Source organism: Dermacentor andersoni, chromosome 7 (assembly GCF_023375885.2).
Source record: "Dermacentor andersoni chromosome 7, qqDerAnde1_hic_scaffold, whole genome shotgun sequence".
Classification (NCBI taxonomy): Eukaryota; Metazoa; Arthropoda; class Arachnida; order Ixodida; family Ixodidae; genus Dermacentor; species Dermacentor andersoni.
Genome location: NC_092820.1, coordinates 117,819,895 through 117,839,253, shown reverse-complemented (window position 1 = coordinate 117,839,253; position 19,359 = coordinate 117,819,895).

Here is a 19,359-nt window from a genome sequence, read left to right as displayed (position 1 = left end):
TTTGAAGGAATAACGGAGTTGCATACTTTGATATTATTGAGGAACTTACAACTGATCTTGTCCACTCAAACTAAAAAGGATAATTTCAAATGTTAAATTAGTTTAATAATACCTGTCGAATCAAAGCAAATTGAAGGGATTTGGAGAAATTCAAAAGAAGGATAGTCGCAACTACCAAAACCAGAAGCTTTAGAGAATGCTGATGAAAACATTGAATTTAACACGCTTGTACATTCTTCGCTGGGGATTAATTTTATGTCCAGAGTTATATTGCGAGAAATCGCCTTTCTTCAGGATATTCAAAAACTGCCTCGGATTGCTGCCACACATGAGAGGAAGCGTGTTATTTCAAAATATGTGCTTGGCCAGTTTTTGCAACTGGTATACCAAGAAATTACTGAATGATATATTTCCCAGCGTGGCAGAGGATAACTTTACCACAGCGAAACATTCGTTTTTTTCTTATTCGCCAGTCTTTCCAGTGACAGGTTAAAGCACGGCGCGTACTTATGGGATGTTACCAGCCTTAATGGAACAAATGCTTCTGCTAGCGATGCAAATTTGTCGCTAAATAACTTGCAGTTGGTGAGAACAGACCGATCAGAGAAGTCCTACAAGATTTCATTCATGAATATATATATATATATATTGCGAATAATAGCATCAAAATCGGCAACTTCAAAATCTTGGATATGCTTACTGCGATCACTACGATGCTTATCTGGTACATTCACCTTGAATTGAAGGTCGCGGGACTTATGCCCGAAAGACAATCAACGGAAATACATATAGCAGGTGCCGTATAAACCACAACATCAAATAGACTCGATGTAGATCACGTTATTCGACCTGACTGGGCAACAATTTGTTCGAAGTTGAAGTCACAACAAAGCCTCAAAAGACGCTGCACTCTGTAGAAAACAAATTTAAGAGTACATAGAAGAGCAGTTGACGAAACAATATTCGGGTCATTGCAAATACCAGAAAGTGCTATAGGAACACTTGTATAACATACTGACATTTAATTAGAGCGTCATAAACGTTATTAGCAAAATTATGGCTCCTAGACCGAGAACGATAACAAACACACAAGAACTTCTTTCTAAACGACAGACAAAATTCGACCCATACCAGTTCCAAGTCACTAAGAGCGCAAACGGAAGAAGAAGCAAATTTACCTTCAACAGCTGTCAAAACTCCACCGTCATTTCTTTGAACTCTGCCTTGGTGGCAAAGATTAAAATGCTTCCCACAATCACAAAGCACATTGCTATCTGCTTCTGAAGAAAGCCAGATTTCTGTTAGCAATACTAATTTCGTATCACTCGCCTCAACGATGGCGTTTAAATCATCGTGTTTCGATAACACACTTCTTGTGCTGGTAAGCCGAAAAGGTAGCGAGCTTCCTTTTTTCCAGTTTCCGCACATCTCCCCTGTCGCGCCGCTATTTTGTAACATGCGCGTGCAGTAACACCAAGGCGCTATTCAGACGAACATCGACACGTGTACGGGAAGGTTGTGCAAAAGTACCGTCAAGATCACAAACACTGTTGTCTCCAAAATCAAAACACGGATGCCTTGTTAAACCTCTGTTTGAATGATTTGTTTTGATATTTTGCCGATTCCGCCAGTTTCTTTCGCGCATGCCGTGTTTGTGGCGAAAATCTTCGCCTACTGTAATGCCATTACCATGGAATTTTCCACTGGAGAACAAGACTTACTGTTTCATATTCAAGGAAGAAAATTTCTCGACAACATGCCTGCATTTGTAAGCCATGTACTGACCTAACCTGGGCGACCTTTCAGTCGATTCTTTTGAAATGGGAAAATCGAGAACTTCACAGGCTACATTAAGTAGCTCCCTTATTCGGAAGTTTTTAAGGGGAATCAGGGGAGGCATAGAACAATTGGCTGTTGCGTCACATTCTGTCCGAAACTCGGCATGCGCCTTTAGTAGCCCAATATTTACTTAGATTGTCGGTCGGTCTCCATACATCTTCTAATTCCTATTGAAAAACAGCACTGCTCAGCTTCGACAACAGTAAGTCGACAAGTGGAGCCGTCTACTTCAGTTCTAGTTTGCTATTGTTTATTTTTCAGTTGAATGGTACTTGTTTGCCTTGTCGCGTAATTTACTTTCGTTTCTTTCGGGCCTGTCTACATTACTTTCAGAGCCATTTTATTTCAGCCACACAATCCGCTAACATCGTTCGTTTCATTTAGATTTTTTTTCAGTACGTGAGTTGAGGCCCTGTAGCAGGGCTAGCCTATTGTCTCATTTTTGTACGTTGCCTAGTCCCTGGGTCTCCTAGGTTCGTTTAGGCAGTCCGGGTTTCTCGCCCACATCTCCCGACAGTAGAACTAGACCAGTGGTAACAGCAACGCATTAACACAATATGCACACAACAATTCCTGGGCGTGGGAACAGCCAAAGGCACACATTGCTAGACTTCTTCGCACAAAGGAGGGCACATTACTAACCTGAGAAAAGAAGCGATCTTCGTAAAGCAGCCGCATTGCGTGGCTTTTCCCGTGTCGAATGAAGGAGAAGGGCTTCCTGTTCTTGTACGGCAGCGGTGATGGCCTCTCGGCCAATGCGCCGGGCTTCAAGGGACAGCGTCACAGCGCAGTTCTGATGTGACACAATGCGAAGTGCACGTGAAATCTTGCGGTGACGATGCCGAAGGAACAGAAACACATGTCGTCTATAGCCATGCGCACATCCGAATGCATACCGCCACCTGAAAAAAACAAGCGAAGGTTTTCATACAGCCGCATATCGTGTCTGTGCAAACGCTCATAATATAGTTACTGAGGTGCTGGAATGGAAGGATCCTTTTTACCGATCAAGGAAGCAAAACGCATGTAAGTGGGCTTGTATTGGCAACGCGAACAAAAACGAAATCGTCATTACTGATGGTACAACATTCATGAGGCCTGCAATAAAATGCCTGACGGTGTGCCAGTCATCACTCTCTTTTTCGTTTGTGGTTGCTCTATTCTTTATGCCGCCATGGTGATTCACTGGCTATAAGGTGTTCTGCTGCTGAAGTGGCAGCAGCCGCATTCAGATAGGAAGAAACTCCAGAAAAACGCAAATTACAGAAGATGACGAAAACATCTGCGTGGCATTCTTTGATCTAAACGCAATTCAATGTTTTTTATTGTGAATATGCCAGTGCAACACAATACGACAACAAAGAAGGAATCAGGACGGGAACTACTGTTTCCTTCCGTGTCTAATCTCCGGCTCCCATACTCTTAATGGATCATTACCAAATATCCTGATCTCCGCTTTACTGACTCCTCAGTAAGTGTCTGAAGCAATGATGAAAGTATGAGAATGTGTTAAGCTGGTCATAACTGCTTATAAGAAAGCACTTCCAAGTTTTGTGACTTCATGCTGAGCTTGTCTCAAAGGGTGTCTTGCAAAAACGCAGTTGTTGCGGGACATCCGATCGGTTCCGTCTAACGTGACCGCCGTCATATCATCTGTGATGCTGGTCAGCTCTGTTTTTACTGAGCTTCATAAGCAGGGAAAGAAGCCAATTCCGAACGGCTGAACATTCCGAAAACAACACCCAAAATTTGGAAAGATCTATATTGTCGATCTGATGGCGAAGTATATAGCGTTTTGTACGAACAGCTTTGCTAGGCCAAAGTCTGACTTTGTGAAACCTACTTTCTGCTTCACAAGGAGGGTCGAGCCTGCATAAGTAGACATGCACCTTCGGTGCAGCCAGTTTTCCTCAACAGCCACGAAAAGGTAGAAAAGATACAGGTTCCTTTGTTCTACATCCATGTAGTTTCTTTTTTCCCATGACATTGAAACGGATTATACCGAATTATTCTTTTGATCGCAATTGTATAAACACTCCACTTGCATCTTCGCCGTAGGCCTCACCGTAACGTTCCGCATATAATAAGGCGATATCAAATATATAATTACGCCAGGTAAATTTTCACTGTCAGCGTCGTGGTAACCGCGGTGTTCCGTATATATTAACTCTATGTATTCTATATATTTATCTGGGCCGTATATGTAAGATATATGCCGTGCTAATCAACCGCCAAAGTTGCTGGAGCCAGGTCTTGCAGTCTTGATATGATTATTCCTCGAATTGTTTTAGAATCGCAGGGCACAAACGGAAGTTATGAAACACTTAATTCAAAGCGCATGGCTTTTCATTAAATATTCTACGACTAATACAAGGTGCAAAACAATATCACCGCCCACCATCCGAAAACCACTTTATTTCACAGGGGCCTTTCTTAAGGCACAGCATACTAGACAGTGCAGTGTCCAATATAGGCCCTACTGGTCGCGTTAAAGCATTTAATGGTCACAGAAATCATGACGCGCCGATTCATGTTGCGTCCGCGTAATCTCACACCCGCTAATAGGTAAACCATCGTCCAAGCGAAACCTCGCTAACACTGTGGCAAACTTAGCTTTTTCTTTTTTTTTCTGCCACATTGCGTCTACTAGTAGGGGGGACAGGGCGAAGAGGTAAACCTGGTACCTAGTGGAAAGAATAGCCTGCGGTCTGGGAATTCTTAGCGGGCCGCCACCAGGTGTTTGTCAGAAATACTTGAATATATTGGACGCCACTTGTAGCACTTCTAATCTTTCAGCGAAGAGATACTTTCTGGAAATGCGAAGCATGCAGGTAAAATGGTAAAGCAATTCCTCGTCGCTAAGTGCACCCGACAAATTTAAAAGAAACGGCGGAAAGCGAGAAAAAAGCCGCACAAAAGCAAACAAAAGGTTGACGCAGTAGTTCTGCGGAAACCCGCAAGGTGGAGAGAAGTAATGATTAAAGGGAAAATCAGACATCCACCCGTTCGTAGCAATTGCTACAAAGGAAACCCGTTTGTTGTCGACAAATGCGACTTCGCCCTGCCATCTGCTAGCCGCCTGGTTAGCTGAGATGGTAGAGCGGCTGAATAGAACCAGTTTGCCCATTTGAGTGTCTGTGTATTAACCTGAGGCATTCCAGGTTTTCGAACGAACAGAGCAGCATCTTTGCAATTTATCATATCTAACGCAATAATGCTCTTTAAAAAATTTACGACCTTTGCGGCTTCTCGCGGAACAATTATCGTCATGTGTCTTGCCGGCATATCCTTTCTTTAACGCTACGAGCACGGTACTTCAAAGCCAAGAACGGCTTGCATGTTGTCAGCGTGACACAGCATTCTCGACATAAAAGTAGCGAACGCCGAGTTTTCTAGAAAAGAAGCGCAAGCAAGGCAGGTGACGATTATTGTTGAGCGACAAATATACACCTAAAATGGTGCAACCGTTTTAAGAGTGTAGCCTCGCAACGTCATATATAGGATGCAGCGAGGCTACACGAATGCACAATCCGTTCGTTACTTGGAAGTACCGGGTTCGCAGCGTTAAAGAAAACAAATGCAGGCAAGACAGACGACGGTTATTGAAGTGGGACAAGATAAGCCCCACAAGGTGTTAATTTTTTTTTGAGGGTGTGGACTGCAAGAAAACATTTTTGGCTGCTTGGGTTTTTTGCCTACAATGTATCGTTTCTCCGTCGGGCATTGTGCAGTCTTCGCAGCCCGCGCGTGCCCCTATATTAACGTCAAACAACTCCATTAGATATAGGCGAAGCGTTTACTAAATTCAATATTCTAAATGTCTCGTCGGGCCTCATTGCTGCTGTGTTGTTAAAACTGCATTATTTCTCAGGATGACCTTGCCTGTATACTGAAAAACTAAGTTTTCTTGGCCCAGTAAGCGCTACACCAACCACGTAATAGGCGTTTAGTAGACAGAACATCCGCCGCATTGCTGTTTGTCGCAGTTGTATGTATCCCATTCGGACAAAAAAGCTCGAATATTTTTACTCAGCCGGAAACTACGCGTAGCCCAGTTTTAATCGCTTGCCCAGGACTATAGCAGCCTTGAATATAGCCCGAAATTTAAACATAAAGATAAACTGAGAATCGAAAGACTGCGGGAGAAGCTTGGAAACTATGAGAGCTTGTTGAGATTCTGCGAAACTCATTCAGTCGGTATTTTACGCCAAACGTTTCACTAAGTATGAAGTAATATTTAGAATATAGCAAGGGAATGCGTCAGTCACACCGTTTAAGTAGATTTCCCTGTATAACCGAAGCAAGAGATATCGTGCAGAGCCCAAGATCTCAAGATAAACGATCTCCTTAGTTATACGGTCCCCTTCGTTCTAAGTTCAACACCCTTAGACTAAGTGAAAAAATTAAGGCAAGTATGTGTAATCGAAACAAATAAAACTTGATTCTGACCACGTTGAAATATTTACACAGACCTCACTACGGCCGCCGATCACTGAAGCAAGTACTTATGTCCTGCTTTACTTTAGCAGATATTCGCAGCTTCGCGCTTCAAGACAAGCCTGCGGAACCATTTATCAACCTGTTAATCAGGCACTGACTCTACGTGCACGTTGCCGACGCAAACTGACAACAAGAAGATGGCCACGGATGCAGTGTGGCAGACACTCATGAACTTCTTTTGGTAGATAATTCGGTGCTTCTATACGTAAGTATCGTGCCCTGAAAATGCGAATTCTCAGAGTCCATTTGACGAAAATCAGTTGCAGTTCAATAGCAGCTAACGAATTCATTGCCCTTAACGACTCAAAGTCCCCAGCATGTGGGCTAACTTAAAACATTTCGTAGTTTAGGGCTTACGAATAGTTCAGACCCCCTGCGTTTCATTTCACGTCTGATGCAGTAGTATAGACAATACTGCTTTGGCGTTGCGCCTTCATCAAAGTGCTACCAATATTCGGACAGGAATCAGAAGGACGGCATACTGCATAGAAAGAGAGCTCCCTAATACCAGAACCAGCCCTGCGGGTCGATAGTATCTTCTTTATTATTTTTATGCTAAGGAAACGAAGCTGCTCGGTATGTCCAAGAAAGAGATTGTACGAGCGTTAGGAACAGCCGAGAGATGCTGTACTGAAAGGCACTCAACTACGGAACCACTTACCGTAGTGCCCAGGCCACTGAAAACGAGTTGGAGAGATAGAGAACGTTGACCCGCCTGAGGGCTGAGATGATTACTACGGGCAGTGGAGTGGTTGGGCCGCATCCACCTTTTCATACAGCCGCGTCCTTCTTGGATGCTGGGACGAATGCGTAAGCCGATCGATCAGTCGCAGACGCTTCAACAGATGCGACAAGCTATGCAGCTATGAGACTGTGCGTGTCAGTGGGTCTGCAGAAAGAGAAAACAAAACATACATGGTGTAAGAATAACAACTAAACAGGCAGTATGCTCCAAAACATAAATCGCGGAGGCAGTTCGCTCAACCGCACTACGATGGCGTCGTGAAAATTGGCGCTTTACTCTGCGTGAGATGTAGCGGCAAAGAAAAGTTATGAAAGGGAGGCTCTGCGATCTTCTCACAGACAGTAAATTGATAAATTTGATGTGAACGGGGGCTAATGTGCATTTTGGATTTTAGCTTTGTGGACGTTACCTAAGTACGCTCTCTTAGTGATAAGGTCTGATAACCGTTCTTTTGTTATCCGTGGTTTATGAGCCTCTCCTCTTCATGTTTTGGCATTTTGCTAGAGACAGTGCTTTGTATGTTTATTTCTTACGTTGTTTTTATACCTGTCATTTTGGTACAGCCGGCTGTGCATGTGGTCACACTTTACACGCTGTTGACATTTAGTAAAGAAGCAAAAAGCCTGCGCGCTTCAATATAGGCTGTCCACGTGCAATAGAAATGGGGCACATGAGTGTTTTTTTCTTAAGGAAGGTAAATATCTAACATATTGTTAAGGAACCCTCTCATTTAGGTTGTAATTGGTGCGCAATTTGTTACTACATTTAGGGTCGCTGAAGAGGCTTTTCCACTTGCAACAGCAATAACAAAATAAGAAGAGCGCCGCAAGCAAATAAGATTTCTTTACGTAGAGAGAACCCAGCACTTAAGAAAGAAAATTTACAACTACGCTGTTTCAAACAAGGGAAAAATCCAGAGTCTATACCATCTCAATAAGTTTGAGTTGGCCTTGCACTAATCTAAACAAAAAGAACTGATGTGCATACCAAGCAGCCTCTATGAAAACACTCAACACTTAGCAGTCTGAACCCAGCCACATGTTAAAAGATTGGCTGCTTTTTGAATACTATTGTTGCGGCGCGCCTACTTGTACATACCTCGTGAAGGACCCTCCATGGTTGCTTAGTGGCTGCGGTGTTGAGCTGCTGAGCACGAAGTCGCGCGGTTGATACCTGGCCACGGCGGCCGCATATAAAGGGGGGCCAAAAACGGAAATGACCGTGGGCCAAACTGCGGGTGCACATTAAAGAACTCTAGGTGGTCGAAATTATTACGGAGCCCCCCAGTACGGTGTGTCTCAGCATGAGATCAGGCGCGTGTGTTTCAATGAATGAATGTAAAGTAATAAGCAGCGAAAGGTAAAATGATATGTGGAAGGTTGACAACTTAAAGTGCCCCAGTAATATTCCGGTGTTTGTGATAGCCAAGGGGCAACGTGCTAATCTATAGACAAGTTCTATGCTTGTAGGGGTAATTATGGAAACTTGGAAATTTTCTAGAAAGGTAAGTTCAATAGTTTTAGAAGCATCTATGAACGCAGGGGCGTGGTGTGCATTTTATGTAGCTAACGATAGTTGCAAGAAACAGTATCGACTTTCGTAATGTAAAAACTGTTGAGACGCGAAAACTGTATTAGACAAAAACCATATGCTGGAGTTTTGAATTTTTGTTCAGATTTACTTCAACATGTACTGATGTACTGATGCAAATAAACATCATTGTCATTGACATTGTCATACGAGTTTAAAAATCAAGTAAGCCGTAAGGAAAGTCAAGAAAGTCCCAAATTTTACGTTAACAAGGAGGTTTCTCCGCGAGACATCCAGACACGGCTCCTGGTACGAGCTGAAGACGTCATACCGAAGCACAGGCTGGAAGCCTACGTAGCTTAGCCTCCCTTACACCTACTCATGCCTTCTATTAATAAAATTATTACTCACTCACTCACTCACTCACTCACTCACTCACTCACTCACTCACTCACTCACTCACTCACTCACTCACTCACTCACTCACTCACTCACTCACTCACTCACTCACTAAGGAAGCTAAAGCCATTAGTGGCACATTTGAACTCTTTTGTTCAGCACCGGCGTTTCTTGCATTCGGGGCAACTGCGGTAAGGAAGGGTAGCGCACGAAATGTCTACAAAGGAACCCGTATGGGTTGGCTTAGTAGCAGCTGCTACGATTAGGTGGCTGTCTCATTATTCCATTATTACTTCTCGCCACCTTGCGGATTTCCGCAGAACTATTACGTCGAACTGTCTTCCCTTTTGCTGAAGTTTTACTTTGAGCCACCGAATCGCCAGCCTTCGAAATTCTAAACGACTTTGAAGTTTCCTTCAACTAGCCTGGAAAATTATGCCCCTTCCGCGCTTGATTTCACGCATGTCAGTCTATCTGTCTTGAGACCACAGGGTAAAGCGAATTGTCAAGGCTTCTGACAATCATGTACGTATGAATATAGTCGCCGCCATGAGTTTTAACGTCGGTGTACCACTGAGTTTTGGAACCTAAACTGTAGGACACTAATGTCAAGTCCAAGCAGCAGCTGCAAGTCAGTCCTCGGAGATAAGTTTGGCTGCCATTGTTCAAAACTCTTAGTCCATGCTCAGCAACAAGATTAACAAGACTCGTGCCTCATTGATTTGTCCTGAGGCTTCCCCAGAGTAGATGACAGGCGTTAAAGCCTCATCAGTTAATCAAAGGTGTAAAAGCAGTAGAGAAGTTCCGCGAAGCTTCTGGGCTCCGATCACCCCTAGACGACGAAAACAGTTTGCTGAAAACAGCAGTGAGTCTGCTCGTAGACAGCTTTATTACCCTCATCGTGTCAGAACACTGCGACGTCGCAGCGGAGCATCCCCGCATGTATAATTTATCACGCCACTATATATATTGCTTGCTAGCGAAGTGAACGAAGGTTGAGTAGACGATACTGCAGGGTGAAGTCGCGGATACGAGCGCATCACATGCAGCCAAGTTCGTGGCAAGCGTGCGCCCATCACAGATATATTGCCTATAAATTATTTGATAGGTTCGTATTCAGGACCCGCGAAGTGCCCGTCCAGCCCTGGCCTGCATATAGGACGCGCTACCAGAGTAAAAGCTCATAAGAATGCTTTCCGATATTGCCGATATGTATACCGTTCCTGCTTTAGATTTCTTTAGCCATTGTGTGGACTAGCGGAGCCACTTATGTGATATTGCATTTATTATTGTAGTGGTATAATTTGGATGGACGACAACGCAAATGCAAGGCTGAGCGTTTCGGGAATATTTGACCTCCATGCTCCTCACGTATAACCTTGGTTGGATGAGACAACATTACTTTTGGAGGCTGTCTCTGTTCTTTCTCGTGTGAAACCAAACGTCCTCGAAGTTCGAATTTCTAGTCGAGGTAGTTGACCATGGTTAACATGAAAGAGCGGCGAAAAAAAGAACATAAAGCTGTGATTATACATATATCGGTTCAAAACGGTAAATTCGACGAGTTCGAGAACGTTCATTGCCATGGCGGTAGCGCTACTACACAACATGTTTGTTTCAGAACTTCAGTGTGGCCTAGTTGGTGTTTACTGTATATCATATGAACGTGTCGTCGTTTTGTGTTCTCTTCCTCTGTCCTCATCTTTATTAGCAGTCATTATAATATACAGTAAACGTGTTTGTGCATGATTCTTGCCTCGTCCGACTAGTGCTACCGTGCAAGAAAAAAAAAAGAAAAAACACCCAAATGCACAAACAAGACGATTCATTCCGCGCCGAGCAGAGATGCCTCACATGTTCAAAAAGAGAGCGCCTTCGCAGCAGCTGCATGGTTTAACAACAGATATGATTCTGCTGCCTGCACTTGAAGATCACGCCGTAAGTAGTCATGTTGCTAATTGGCACTTCTGATCGTCAAAGTTATTACATTCGGTTTGTTGTGCTTTATTCCTGCTTTATTTCCCATTTACCGTCAATAAACCACAGGAAAACGCCCGTGCAACTATATTATAGCAAACTTTACTTTGTCATCACCATTCTCAGATAGAAATTTAGCGGCTCAGGTAGCTTAGAAACGATGCGTAATAGTTTCAATAATAAATTTCAATACCAAAACTTATTTTAACAGGAGGTGAGAATCGTCCCGTCTGTGCCAGAGCAATAAATGGTAAACATTGTTCTAGCTCCTTTTTTTTTCTTTTCTTTTAACTCTGTAGACATATGGGAGTAACCTTTGTTGCAGTGACGTGGCTTAACTCAGTCACTATGGTATTCTGCTGCCGAAAACAATGTCGTAGGCTCAACTGTCAGGCAGAACGAACGCATTCCGTTGCGGTTAAAAATGCAGGAAAGTCAGATTTACCGCACTTTTCGTGTACGCTAAAGAATTCCAGCTGGCTCAAATAATGTGAACAGCAACCTAAGCAGTCTCTCGGAGCACTTCTGTTGCTTTGGGAGAAAAAAAAAACATCAGTCAACCAGTTCCTGCGTGCATGCGTCTGTAGGCCTGAATAAATTGGTGGCATCTTCTGGGATTCCAGAACGCCACCTCGGCTTTCAAACATGATTGTGTAAATCCTGTGGTTTATTTTTTTTTTTTTGCTAGCTGCACTTCTTCACTGCAGCGCTAAATATATTAATCAATATCCATGTTTTAGATCATGCCTTCATATGAATAGAGCATGAGTTACGCTGCCGCACTAGGGGGAGGTATTCTGGGACGATCAGTTTCGGCGGTACTATCATCTCGACCATGAGGCGCACACTGATTGGCTGGTTGAGAACACGTCACCAGAAAGCGATAGTATCGCCAAAAGGGGTCGTCCGAGACTTGGCCACTGATTCAACTCCTTGCGCAAAATTTCCCTATAACTTCCTCTGCGTGATCTTGCATTCTGAATAACTATTCTAAATTATGATCAATTGAACTTTCTTTTCCTTTAGTTTGGCTGCATCTGCATGGAAATTTTAAGTACTCTCGATATGTTTGCAGAAGCGAGAATCCAGTTACAGTACGAGGGGCACTATATCACTGATGATATTTTTACACGTGTTCTTAAAACAAACATTTTCTTTATAGTTTACAGCGTTTTAGCTTAAGTAAAGTTTCTTTTGTTGTGCTGAAAATATTGTTATTTTTAAACGCTCCTGACATTTCTATTTTGTGTGGCTAATCCGGTTTGTGCGTAAGAGACGCGTTGTCGCGTCTCTTACGCGTAAGGTGCGTAAGAGACGCGACATCATGGGAGAATGCTGGGAGAATGCTGCTGTCGCAGTAAATCAGTCAGGAGCAAATTGAATCACTGAAGCCTGTTTTCTTATTTTTCAGCCTGCTTAGGCACTGAGGATTCGTGGGGACCTCTGTCTTCGTGAAAGTGAGCTGAGAGAGCTAAATTCACAACCAAGTTATAAGCCTTGATGGCCGGAAGGAAATTGCCTTGTCAAACGACACATTACCTGACTGTCACACCGGTCAAGAACCGTTTGTTTCTCTTGTCTTTGTCGGTCTTCCCAACATGCGTTGATTGCGAAGAGCAAGCTTAGCAGGGAACTCAAAGCGATCGGAACTTTTCCCCACTTTGATGCTCGTTTGATGGCAAAACTTCTTTGAGGTCTTCCAGTGGCTTAATGCGCTTCTGATTAAGCTGTGGGCGTATTGGGTTGAAGTAGATGACTTTACTTGATTGCATTCATTTCCGGGCGACAGAAGCATTCGCAGCCCTGTATGTGACTCCGTCCCTGAAAAGGCGGCATTGTTAAGAACTGGCCTGTACCTGTCGTTCCTTATATTATTACCACTCTTCAGAAGATGCTATGAATTGGTTGCCATAAAATATGTCAATACCAGTCCTGTGATCCGTAGCTGAAAGCCTTCTGAAATAAACGCACAATTAGGTTATACTTTTAAAGCAAACGCTTTACAGGCCGCGAACTTGCGATTTCGCCGTGGTGGTGCTCCGAGGAGGCACCTGACGTCACAACGCGCCTCGTCGCGGATATTTCTCTCTCTCTCGCTCCCTAGTCACTACTGCGCATGCGCCACTAGTAGCACCGACCCACAGGTGTTCTGCCGCGGCGCAGCGCCGCGCCTTTCCGCTGCCGCCGTTTGGTATGGCGTCACGCCGCGTTCCTCGTCGTTGTGTTCGCCTCCGCTCGTTTCGCCAGCTGCGTCGCTGCCTGATAACATGTCGGAAGATTGAAAAGGAGAGCTCGCATGTGCCGCAACCACAGTTGAGGTGGCAGTATGGACGGCGACAATTCTGATAAGCAGGAGGAGGTCTGGAATCGACATCGCAACGAGATGAAGAGGAAACAAATCGCCGAGGAAACAGACGAACAGCGCGCCGAACGACTGGCTAAACGCCGCAACATAGCTAGACAACCAGACTAACCTGGACTTGCCATCAAGGTTAACCAAGGCTAACGATGCTATGCCTCAGCTTTCGCTACGTATCCTGTCATAGCCGAGCTAACTAGCCCGCTTATCTCTGTTAACTAAGCTACTGCCAATTTTTATTTGAGAACGCTTGATGCCATGGTATACATTCATGCATAATTTGTATCCGCGCAGTTAGTAGAGTTGTGAGTAGCAGGGCACATGTATAAAGAGAGTAACTGTTCACGACCGAATGCCAGAGTTCGTCCGAACGCTAACTGCAGCCTTCTTGATCAAAGCCTTCTGCTTTTGTAGGCACGGATGGTCAGCGTCTATTTTGAATACAGTGAGGCTCTAGCTTCAACATGAAAACAAACGCAATGCGTTAATTTCTAAAGTTACGATGTAGAGGTCAAAGCCGAGTATATGGCAAGGTTTCACTTACATATAGCTACCGAACAAAGCTATCCGACTCCATGCATTAGGATCAGAGCAGCAAAACCGGAGCGCCGCGTGTAAGGCGACTACTCTAACGCATTACAGCTGCGTTAACAGCGTTCGCCCTAATATACTTAGTTGTAATACCTCTACATCTCACCCTTCACTTCCCATTCGATATTTTCGTACTTGCCCAATTGTACCAACCACCGTAAGGTAAACACTTGAGACAGTCGGAGTGCTCCGCTCGGAATGCAACACCCGAAACTACGGCGGGCTCTTTGCGAATTGATCATTTGCATAATGCAATTTTGTTATAAATTCAACAATTTGCTATGAACGTAGATGGACAAATTTGCAAGGCCTTCAGAATAAGGGGAAGCTGTATTTGATTAAAATTCAGACCAATGAAGGCAATAGTCACAAGAACGCTTAAAGCTATACGCACAAAGGCCAGGGGAATTTATGCGCTATATATTCATCCCATGAGCGCAGAAAGACAGCAGCGCTAGAATTCCCGTTACTACATCATGTATAAACACTTATGCATGAAAAACAGGGCAATCAGGATAGCAGATACCCGCAGCGACGGTATGACAAACTCGTCGGCGGGTTGTTCAGTCAAACATCAGTATAGGTAATTAATAATGACTAAGAAAACCCAGCAGGGCAGCTTTATACCAAACAGGGTGAACGCGCAGACAGACGCCGGCGTCCATTGAGCCGGCACAGAGTGACGAAACGTTTGTCGTATACTACGAGTATAATGAAGATTATGTGAGCAGTAGTAAATAGGTGGCACATAGGAAATTACTTGAAAAATATTTTAGTGCCCCTCCACTTTATGAAGGATGACCAGCGAAGCTTCGTATGTGGGCCGCTAAATGGCGAACAGCACCTCCACCGTGGGTCGGCCCTGCATTGCAATATCTTCGGGATCGGCACACGTATGGAGAGTGCTAAGAACCCGCGTCAGCTCCGCTGCGGACATGGAACTTAATAAATAAATAAATAAATAAATAAATAAATAAATAAATAAATAAATAAATAAATAAAAATTAGTTAATTATTTATTTATTAAATAATGTCCCGCCTTTTTAAATATTATAATTAAATGAAAAATGTCAGTGAAAAAATTGCAGAACGATATGAAAAACTCCTGGCAGAGCTTTCTGTTGCTCAACAGCTGCTACATAAACGTTTTCCCGAGCGTGAAAGAAGCCCGCGAATACACGCAATGTGCCTGGAGCGGGCAGTCCCGCGGCAATATTTTGTGCATTAATCCGGGAAATATTTATGACTAATTATAAAATATGCCGGAATGAAAAAATGGTTTGACTACTTCCAAGCGAAGACAAACATTAGCTTTGTTCTGACCAGCTACGTGGCATTTGCACATTTTCAACTCTGGCTAAATTTGGCCGGGACACCCTTATATTTGCCACTGTTAGCGCAACAAGAACGTAGTTTTTTGATAATTCCAATAAAAGGTTCCGTAAGGCTGATTCTCACAGCGGCAAGTAGCATTTTTAGGGAACGTCAACCACTTTGCCGTATGTATTACCCGTAGGATTTCAGCATGTAAAAGCTTGTTTACGCTGCGTTAAGAAGAAAAATGTCCTTGAAATTTGAACTTGTACTGCGTGCACTCGTACCCGCGTCAGAAGGGTTCCTCAAGAACAGCAGCTAGACTATTTAGCGCTGCGTCAGAAATGCGCGCGTCAGCAGCACGGCAACGTTTCTTAGCGTACGCACGCCCTGACACGCCACGCATCTCAAAAGTCATGCGCGACTTCACGGGATTGCGCTAGATGGTGCATCCTGTCCAGAGGGAAGTGAAGCAGAGGAGTTCAGCTGCAGTAAACGCTTCATACACGATGCGTTTGTGAATGTTCGTAGACACCGACGCACCAAACCTCTCGGAGGCCACGCTCGTTTTTGTGGCAGCGCGGCTGGTTGGGGCCGCTTGTTGAAAGAAAGAATTCACGCAGAAACTCCTCTGGGGGTTGTCTGACTAGGCGTGAGCATTGTGGAACTTGCTCATTCCCATGCAGCCCTGTGTCGTTATCAATGTTATTAATCTTGACCCGATTAGTATAAAACCTACGAACCCTTATCACTTGTTATCAACGTTATCGGACTAGATCCGACCCTCATCAACACTTATCTGTGGGTATTAGCCTTATCGGACTCGATCCGACCCTTATCACCCCTGATAGGTCGGTATCTAACTTAACGCAATTCATGTGGTTCTTACAAACTCTTGCCTGTCCTTATCAACCGTATCGAACTTGATAGGAGGCTTATGAACCGTTATCAGTGCTTATTAACATTATCAGAATTGATCAGATTGTTGTAAGCCCTTATCACTCTTTAGCACCATATCTATCCGCGTCGAACCACTGTTCACTGTGATGAGATCCCTATAACCCAGCATCACACCTTATCAATCATTAGACAGTTTTAGTACTGCGTACGTAAGATCGCTACGTTCTGCAAATTGCGCATGCGCAGAAACCAACACGAACGGTACACTTAGTGATGCGTACGCGGCCGCTGCATACGCATGCATCCGATTCTTGCGTGCATACGGGGAGATTCTTGCGGGCTGCTCTCGTGGTTCTCGCTTGTATGTGAGAGCGCGAGACAAAAGAATTTCGCAATATGGCGGCGTCAAAGGCGACCAGCGGAAGGCTGTGCTTTTCAATGGCCTACGATCTGGCGTTGCTGCGTGAAGTGAACGTGCCGAAGCCATTCCTGGATCATGCACGCTGCAAATCCATAGCAAAAAAATAGGAATTTTGTTTTTGAGAAAGTGTTCAGTGTGCGCTGTTTGCGCGAAAGGCTCGACCACCTGTTGGCGCAGTTCGTCGCAAATGACCGTGCCAGCCTCAGAAAGCGAGAACTCTGTTTTTTAATTTTTTTCGGTATGATTCGTGTATTGCATCCGTATTAAATGTGCAGTCTTTTATTAAAGACCTAAGTAGCGGGAACGTTGGCGAGATCAACAGCGTCTATAGTCCGGCCGATGGTTCGACGTACTGGCGGACGCGGCCAACGCCTCCCGACGCGCCCGGAGTCTAACAACGCTCGCTCGCTTACGTACGTCGGCATTTCCCTGTACCGAAATCTCTGACGTGACACGTGCTCTTACGTTCCGCAAAGCGCTTGCGTGCTGCGTACGTATCGTCATGACGCAGTAGTAGAACTGTCAATTGACTGCCTATCTGTCTGTGTTGCGCAAAGTGAAGCGCACGAGCCCTCATAGATCAGTGGCATTTTGGTCGGTGAAGGAATGACCCAGCGGAAGGCACATCCCGCGACCGCTGAAACGCAACTGGAATGCGTCGTCTTTTCCAATAAATTTTTGAGAAATTGGAATTTTCCTGATGTCTGCAAGCGCCAAGTCGGCTCTACATGTGATTCTAGAGGCGGCTTTTATTCCCCCATCTCCAAATATTTCACCAACGCCTTCATAGAAACAATGTTTTATACATTATTTTCTTTATAGTGATTCGTCTTACGTGACGGACAAGTTTCCTCGTTGGGTAGGCATAGAAATGCCTACGAATTCAAAAGCGTGAAAAAGAACCCAGGCTCCTTTTTTATTCATTGTACCGGGACCACTTGGCCCCGCTATATTGTTTTATTGCTAATCGAATTAACGTCGACTATAATGGCGAGATAAATTCTGCCTGAATCTTTAGTTCTTGTCTTCTTTTCTTGTAAAAGCTACATTTCATATTTTTACATGTCAGGATTCTGTGAAAAGTATTTCCCATTTCCAGTACCTTGGTCTCACTAAAATGTCCTGGTAACATTTTCTTGGATTGTAGGTATGTGATAATCCTCGAAAGGGCCATTTCGCAAAGCTTTACATTTATCTATTCAATGTCTCTCACAAACATTTACCTTTAGTCTAAGTGTGTAAAACTTTCCATCGACTGCCTGTCCTTGTTGAACTTCACGCTGTATTGTCTAACTTATTTCTGCTTCTTAAACCGAAGCTTTTATTGCCTTTTCACGGAGGTGCGGCGGTCATACACCGCATTTAATTTTGGAGATCTTAAGCCCACTTGGCCCAGTTGTATGTGCTGAGTGCTTGGCCTAGTAGGCAACTCGGGACACTAGATATTGGCCGGAACAAACACTATGGGACAGGGTATTTGCCAATTCTTTGCCAATCTCCCAGTATTAATGTGCCACTGCGCCACAAGATGTAAGGAGCCCTAATGTGCTCATATACAGAGGTCTGAAACAACTTGTGCCAAAATAAAAGAAAGAAATATGCGAGAGCCACGTAGCTGGGCTGAGCTGTGTTTGCCGTCGCTTGGAGCAAGTCATACTATTTCTGGCATATCGCCCAATTACATAATTAGTTATTATACATTTACTTCGCAAAAATGTAATCAGAAGATTGTACGCCATCACAGGCAATTCCAGATACATCTTTCTGCGGCTTTAATACGTGCTCCATAAAAGCTTTTATCAAGCTCGGAAGCAGCCCGCAACCACACGAGAAGAGAGTCATGCGACTAGTCGCGCGGTACTTTCTTGTGTTTTGGGGGTATTTTTTTAACACAAATGCGCTAACTGCTTTTCGGCTGGAGCTTGTACTGAATTATTCGGTTGTCACACATTTTAGGTGCTTTTTTGCAACCAAACGCATTGCGCGTCGCGGATTTTTCTGGAGACCTTCTAACCCAACTCTAGCGCGTTCCTAATTCGGGTTCGATACCATGACAGCTTGCAATGCGCTACAGAGACGGTGAGGATGAAGGTGCAAACGCGCTTCTTCTTTTGCTGTCGCAAAGAAAACGTGTGAGCTAGTGGTGATAGGCGCACTTAAAAGTGAAGTCGCGTTTGGATTAAGGTGAAAGTTACAGGTGAATAATATTTTTCGTCGTTCATGACGTTGCTAGCAACTTCATTTGAAGCTTCTCTGCAAACCTCCATGCTTCAGATAGCACTGAAATGCAACAACTCTAGACGCTTCTTTGTCAAGCATAGCGTTAAGCTGCCGGCCATCGCTTTGTGATACCAGCCGTGTGCTCTGCATAATTTTTTCTGCAGCTGATCATCTAAAAAGTAAGGTAACTTCGGTCCAATTTACGCAGATTAATGTGTCCTTACACACAGTATGAAGGCTAACTGCCAATCACGAATCGCCGTTGACTTGCTAGTTTATAGAACAGTGCCTCAACCTTTGCCGTAGCAATGTTCAGAACTGCTCGTACACTTCATCACGTAAGTCGTCGATAAATTATTGCATGTCATATCGAACGCAGCCGAATAGAACTCAGCATCTGAAACATCGTCTCATCACCTCCTCAACATTAAATTCGTTATCATCTGAATAGAACACATCATCTAAACACTGCAACTTGTGGGGCTTTTTTATTTGTTTCTCGCACTTTCTCTTTTCTCTAAGAATTTGGGTATATCTTCTAAGCATGCAGTTACTATAACTACA